Source organism: Micropterus salmoides, unplaced genomic scaffold (assembly GCF_014851395.1).
Source record: "Micropterus salmoides isolate LMB-PRFRI ecotype aquatic unplaced genomic scaffold, ASM1485139v1 Ms_hic_scaffold_3998, whole genome shotgun sequence".
In the NCBI taxonomy this organism is placed as follows: Eukaryota; Metazoa; Chordata; class Actinopteri; order Centrarchiformes; family Centrarchidae; genus Micropterus; species Micropterus salmoides.
The window spans coordinates 23,318-30,070 of NW_024043370.1; the positions used below are offsets into that span (position 1 = coordinate 23,318).

Here is a 6,753-nt window from a genome sequence, read left to right on the forward strand (position 1 = left end):
TGTATCATAACTACTATTAATTCACCAATTAAAGTGAGGGCCAATATGAAGAAAATTGATATTATCAGACAATCAATTGAAAACAAGGAACACTGTCTTGCAAAGTACAATGAAAACAAAATAATCCTTTGAATTTTTTACAACTGGTTTTGAGTTTTAGGAACGCTGAACACTAGCTTATTGTGGCTAGTCTTGCCTTTTTACAGTACATCATCTGACACTATATGGTCCAGGATAGATTAATTTCAGATTATTATCAATCAGTAGTTCAGTAGGAGACTGTAAATGGCAAAAACATTTGGCTTTTGAATACTTAAGAATACGTGAAGCGCCGCTTTGTCTAAGGGTCACAATTGTGTTGTACACAAAGTTTGACATCTTTCCATGACCCTTGAGCCAAGGCCTTTTCTCCAGGCACTCTACATCGCAGTTCTCTCTACCTCACTCCATGCTCTCTTGCTCTCTCATGTTTGACTTTGTTCTTCTGTGGAAGCCTGGGGGTCTCATCTACAACAGGAACAGACAAACATCATTTCCTATTAGTCGATGAAACCTCAGGTATAATGGATTTTTAAAAGTGCTTTAATTAAATGTGACAACCAAGAACTGACAGATGATTGCAACTCTCTTACCATGGGACAAAAAAGGTTAATTGTTAAAGGTCACAAAAACACATTTAATATTTACCATCATCAGTGTTAGGGCAGTAACGCTTTACTGTAATAATATTACTTTTCCCTGTAACTAGTAGTGTAATTGTAAAGTGAAGTGTAGTTACTTTTCTAAAAAACTCGTTACTAAACGCACCATCCTTGACATGAATCCACGACTGTGCGGCAGCTCAGCGGTACCGTATGTAAAGACCATAGCATACTCGCTGTTGTGAATACGATATTAGTTAATAACTCGGGAGAGATGCTTTGTTTGGGGGCAAAGGCAGGGTGGTAGTGAAAGCAGTGTTTCCCATAATTAGCCTATAATTTGGTTAATTGTCAACGCTGACCACCACATTAATTAAAAATTTTTTTACTAGGCATATTTAAAATCATGTTTGACCGAGGAGCTGTATTGAGGAGCAAATATTCGTGCAGCACCTCCTGGCTCGCGCTCTCTTTCTCTCTCGTGAACACCGCTGCACAAACTTGTCCAAAGTCTGTGTTCGGTCCCGTTCATACAGTGTTTACTGGGAGGCTGCTGAGCGCGGTGTCGTTGCACGCTTGGCTCCTGTTCTGGTGCCCAAACCAGCGCCGCTTGCTGAGGCCTAAAACCTCCAGTGCCTGAGTAGAGGTGTAACGTTAAACACAAAACACTCCCAGGTGCTGCGAGCTCCCAGTCCGGGCTGAGTCAGCTACGACCACTAGGCTAACTGAGCTTATAAGATCACAGCAGCTACTTAATGGCACTTAGCAGTTACTTTAGCAACAAGTAACACATCTGTTCATCAGCAACCTCCGTAAATCACAGAGAGTTGAGACAGAGTAGCTGGGGGACACGGGGAACTTTAATGTTATTTTATGAGGCCCAACAGTTACTGTGTTGCCTTAGTAGACAGCAGAGGACGCAGACAGAACTAAATAGATTGTGATCTGTAGCACGACAGTAATGATCTCTCTGAAAAGATAGATCGTGGAGACATTTTAATCGTCCACAATCTAATATTGCCCACCCAGTAATAAGTAAAGTAATACTTTAAAGGAGTAATAACTAGTAATATATAATAATTTCTGAGTAACTTGCCCAACACTGACCATCATAAATTAGAAAAGAGTTACAAACAAACACTCAAACAAAAGTACACATAGACTTACAGTAAGAGTAAAGTAGTACTCTACTTGTCTTTTGACTGAGTTAAAGTATGAAACAAAGGCAGGAGTTTTTGTATATTTCATAATTAAAGCAATTTAACTCACCATCAGTGAGTTCTCCTTATCTCTAACTCAGCGCAGGGGTCAGAACCTCCATCTGAAAAACAAGAGCATACAAAAAGTAACACCTCATACTATATAGTGTGGGTAAGGCTGCATCCTTCTGTATTTGTTAACTGTTAGAGAGTTGAAAAGTGTTTCAGGTTTTAAATGGACAGCATCCTTACTGCCAAAAACATATTATCCACTGGTCTTCCTCTCTTCACTGTGTGTGGGGTGGAGGTGAAAGTGAGACTTTCACCTGTGAAAAACAGCAACAGTCATTTATTATTACTCTGTGCTCTAATAAAAACCCAAGTTGCAGAGTACAAAGACTGCCGGTGAATAAAAGGAGTTTTAAAATGACTTGTCTTGACCTTCCAATGTTACTGGCCTGTATGGATCAGTTACACCATTTTCACTATACTAAAACTAGAGCAATTACACACCCAATACCTCCTTTGCGAGCATTTTCTTTCCTTTCTTCATTTTCTTTTTGTTAAACATATTTCACATACTTGTTAGTGTTGTTTAGATTTTTTTATATAACACTCGGCTAATTTTGTTAGGCCTTTTTTAAATAATGACTGCACATACAGTATAAACACCGTCCGTGGAAATTGTGGTACTGACAGAGGATTAATCAGATAATTGCACACTAATAATTATACGAGGACTGAATATCAACTGCTCTTCTAAAGGTGTAACTGTTTCTACAGTGTATATATTCGCGCAACATCTCTCGCTCACTCTCTCCGTCTCTCATGAACAGCGCTGCACAAATCTCTCCAACACAAAGCTGTCAATGTCAGAGACCCACCTTAGTTGGTATAGGGAATTAAACCTGAACGTGTCACTTACAATCGATGCCGTAGCGGTGAGAGTCGAGCTTTCAGTACAACGTAAACAAAGAAAGCAGCATGTAACCTTTCAGACCCACCGCACAGAAAGAGGCCCATTATTTCAGCGACTTGCGCCGCGCTAGGGCACTTTGTTGCTGTGTAGAGGATCGCGCACCGCACGCCATGCCGCAGTCGAAGTACTTTTGTGCTGAACCCAGCGCAAATCGCTTCTTTTCTGAAAGGTTCTTTATGGAAGAACATAGTCCTTTCAATACCTTCCGTCACTGAACATTTAACGTTACATCTGTGTTGAAAAAATGTTGCCAGGTGTAAAACACTACATAACATCAGGAGCTTTTAGACTTTCAGGACTGTAGGCTACCAATTACCTGCATTTCAGTTATTAATAACACTGCATGAATGATGTCTAGATGAGAGTTGATGACAACAATTCAGTTTATTTCCCTCTTATTAACAGTTTCCCCTGGGGAATAAATGAAGTTAATATTCCTCTTATAGTAATAATACTTACATATTATAGAAACACAATTGTTAATGTAATTTAATATTAAAAATCAACTTAAGTTATTACTAGTGAAAATTAATGCATAATCGTGAAACCGTGATTATTTCTCTGACAATAATCTGTAATCGTTGCATCCCTATTGATGATAGGGCTGGGAAATCTGTCACAATTTAGGGTGCTATGATTACATAACAATAATAATTCCCAATGTATCTTTGTGGGTATAAAATTTTTGTTCCATAGAATTACTTTATGAATGACCACATTCATAACAACCTAATCATTAAAACCAATATAATAATCACTTATTTCCATTTGCTTTATTAATACAATCAAAGTACACAAACTGACAAGTATGTAACTGAATTGAATCTTGACTAATAAACTGTTGACATCTTTGAACAGACTCCACTTATTTTTCAGTAGGTCGTTTACTTGTCATCCACTCTCAACGTTTTACCCACATTACGACTGTCGCAGCAAGAACTGCATGGTATCTACAACTTTGCAAGTTGACAAGGCACAGCAACAAACTGACTGCAGTCCCACTGACATCTTGCTCTCAGGATTGGCCAAAAAGTTGCAGTCTCTGCCTGGGACTCTACTTTCATTTAAAAAAGAAATCTGCCATCAACTTTTGTCTGAGAGAACAGAACGAGCAGGGACTGATTTGAGTTCATGCTCAGGACAAAGGCTTTTTTACATAGTCATTTTAGTAGTATAGTGTTGAATAATACAAATAAATTATGTTAATAACTGACAATTAACGTAAAAGTTAATTTACCTTGAAGAAATAGTTTTTTGGGGGAATACATGTATTGTCTTTCTTTCTGAGGGTTTATTGAGAAGATCAAATCACTTTAGTGTGCATGCTAAATATAAATAAATCTATATTATCTAAAGCTAATTGGCTGCTGGCTCTAACTCCATATTTAGTGAATAGACATGACAGTCCTTTACTTTTCTCATCCAGCACTTGGCGAGAAAGTGAATAAGCACACGTACCAAAATGTTGCAACTGTTCTAACATGTCATAATATAACATCCATAACTTCACTAGAAGTTTTAGTCCGTGTACACGGTGACAGCGTGCGTGCTGGTCAGGACTGGTAAATGAAACTGTTGAAACACGAGAGACTGGCTTGTGCTGAGTAGGGATGCAACGATTACAGATTTTGTTGGTACGATTATAGTCAGAGGAATAATCACGGTTTCAAGATTATCATGATTATTATGCATTAATTAATTTAACAACACTAGTAATTACTTAAGTAGGTTTTTAATATTACATTAACAATTATAAAACTATAATATTTAAGTATTATTATTAATATAAGAGGATATTAACTTTATCTCCCAGGGGAAATTGTTATTGGGGAGGGGAATAAACTGAACTGTTGTCATCAACTCTCATCCACATGTATAAGTTTTAGTGAAAATGATGATGAATGTTCAATGATGAAAATTGAGAACATGTCTCATGCAGCGTTATTAATAACTGAAATGCAGGTAATTGGTAGCCCACAGTTCTGGAAGTTTATAAGCTCCTGATGTTCTGTTAGTGTTTTACACCTGCAACATTTTCTCAGCACAGACAGGAGGAAGCAACAGGATGTTAAATGTTCAGTGACTGAAGGTCGGCAGAGGACAACGTTCTTCCATAAAGAACCTTTCACAAAAGAAGTGATTTGCACTGTGTGGAAGCTGGGTTCAGCGCAAAAGTTCAGCTAATTTGACTGCTGCTTGCGTGCGAGCTCGTCAAGCTTTGGCGTGGCACAAGCCATTGAAAATAGGCCTCATAGCGCAGCGGTGCTGTCGGTTACACCTGCTTTGTTTGTTTATGTTGTACTGAAAGCTCGATCTCAGTGCGACAGCATTGATTGTAAGTGTCACAATTATATTTAATTCCCCAACAACCTGCCACATTATTTAAGTTATTATGTATTACCTTTACTTACTTATTTTAAAACAATTGTAAAATGGGTCGCCAAATTTACTTGGGCAGCTGTTAATCTACCTGGACGGCCCGCCCAAGTAAACCCTATGTGTGGGAAACGCTGATTAATTAACCGTGACGTTTTAAAGCACGGTTAATAGTGAAATCCAGCAATCGCTACATCCCCAGTGCTGAGCAATATCCCATTCAGTCAGCTGTTTACCCCAACCCCTTGTAAAATGTAGCTTTTCCACTGCAGGCTATATAAATCCATCTCGCCTGATGTTAGCAGTAAGATTACTGGCAGCTAAAGTTCAGGAACAGCGTTAAGATTAAGTACTGTAAAATAATCACAACTTCTAAGCCTGCAGATATTCAATTTCTGATTAGGGCTGTACGTAACGATTATTTTTCAAGTCAATTAATCAAACGATTATTTTTTCAATTACCCAATTAATCTAACGACTAATTTTCTGTATTCTAAAAGGAAAAAAGTTGCCTATTACTCGATTAACATACCAATTTATCCAAAATAAATATCAAAAACATTCCTAATAAATAAATCTATATTTTAATCATCCTGATGAAGCACATTAGAATAATGTGTGTGTATATATATATATATATAAAAAAATAAGAATAGCAGCAAATCTTAAAATGAATCAAATTTCCACGCCATTGATGTGTTGTGATAACAACAATAACAGACATTAATTATTAGGCTACTTTACTTAAAACTTTTAATGTTTTTGACATGGATTAATTTCAATATTGAGTACTGCAGTATGATAATCAAATGTTTCTGCATCAGTGTCGGGCAAAGAAAACAATTGAAAGGATTCACAGACTGTACAGACAGTCACAGATCGTCTGTAATGTTAGTTTCAGCTGTTTTCTCGCTCATATGTGGCCGTTAATTAAAACAGAAAATATGAAACGGCCGAACGTTCGATGTCTTGAGGTGTAACGTTATGCTACAATGACAGCAGCGGGGCAAAAATTACTTTTAACATGAAAGCGATTAAGAAATACTACGTGTCCTTGTGCTGATGATGTGCCATGCTCGTGTGGCGACAGAAAGTAAATAGGATTTGCGGTGCTGCCGTCAGTGCTCCAGGATACTTTCGCTCACGTGTTCATGCTGCTTCACGTATTCGTGGACAGTTGTGCTGCAGTGAAGCTTTTCTCAGATCACAGAGACTGTCTGTCTAAAATACTTCCAAACTTTAGCTTGTCCGGGGGAATCCTGCCAACACTGGATCGACTATGTTGACGAATTGCCCGAGCCCTAAATTCCTGTTTATATTATCGGTCTGCAGCTGATATTGTTTCATTTAAAAATGTCAGCTTTAACGCTGAATCACAACTACTACTACTTTTACAGTGAAGAAAGAAGTCAGTGTCAGGATGGAGTAAAGAGTTTGTAAAGGCACATACCTGTGTTTGACTCATAGCGATCTCTTCCTGGACCTAACACCAATGAGAATAATGAAAATGATGTCATGTTATACTCTGAACAAAATATAAAAATAACAATGTGTAGTA

At 37.8% G+C, this 6,753-nt stretch overlaps 1 long non-coding RNA gene across 1 annotated transcript; it reads right to left on the bottom strand.

The window, feature by feature from the left end:
• Positions 1-409: 409 nt before the first annotated feature.
• On the bottom strand, positions 410-2,154 carry LOC119885388. The gene is made up of 2 exons (XR_005441334.1): positions 1,911-2,154; positions 410-507 (listed from the first exon to the last, which is right to left on the bottom strand). It is a non-coding gene; the product is annotated as an uncharacterized LOC119885388 (long non-coding RNA).
• Positions 2,155-6,753: the final 4,599 nt, after the last annotated feature.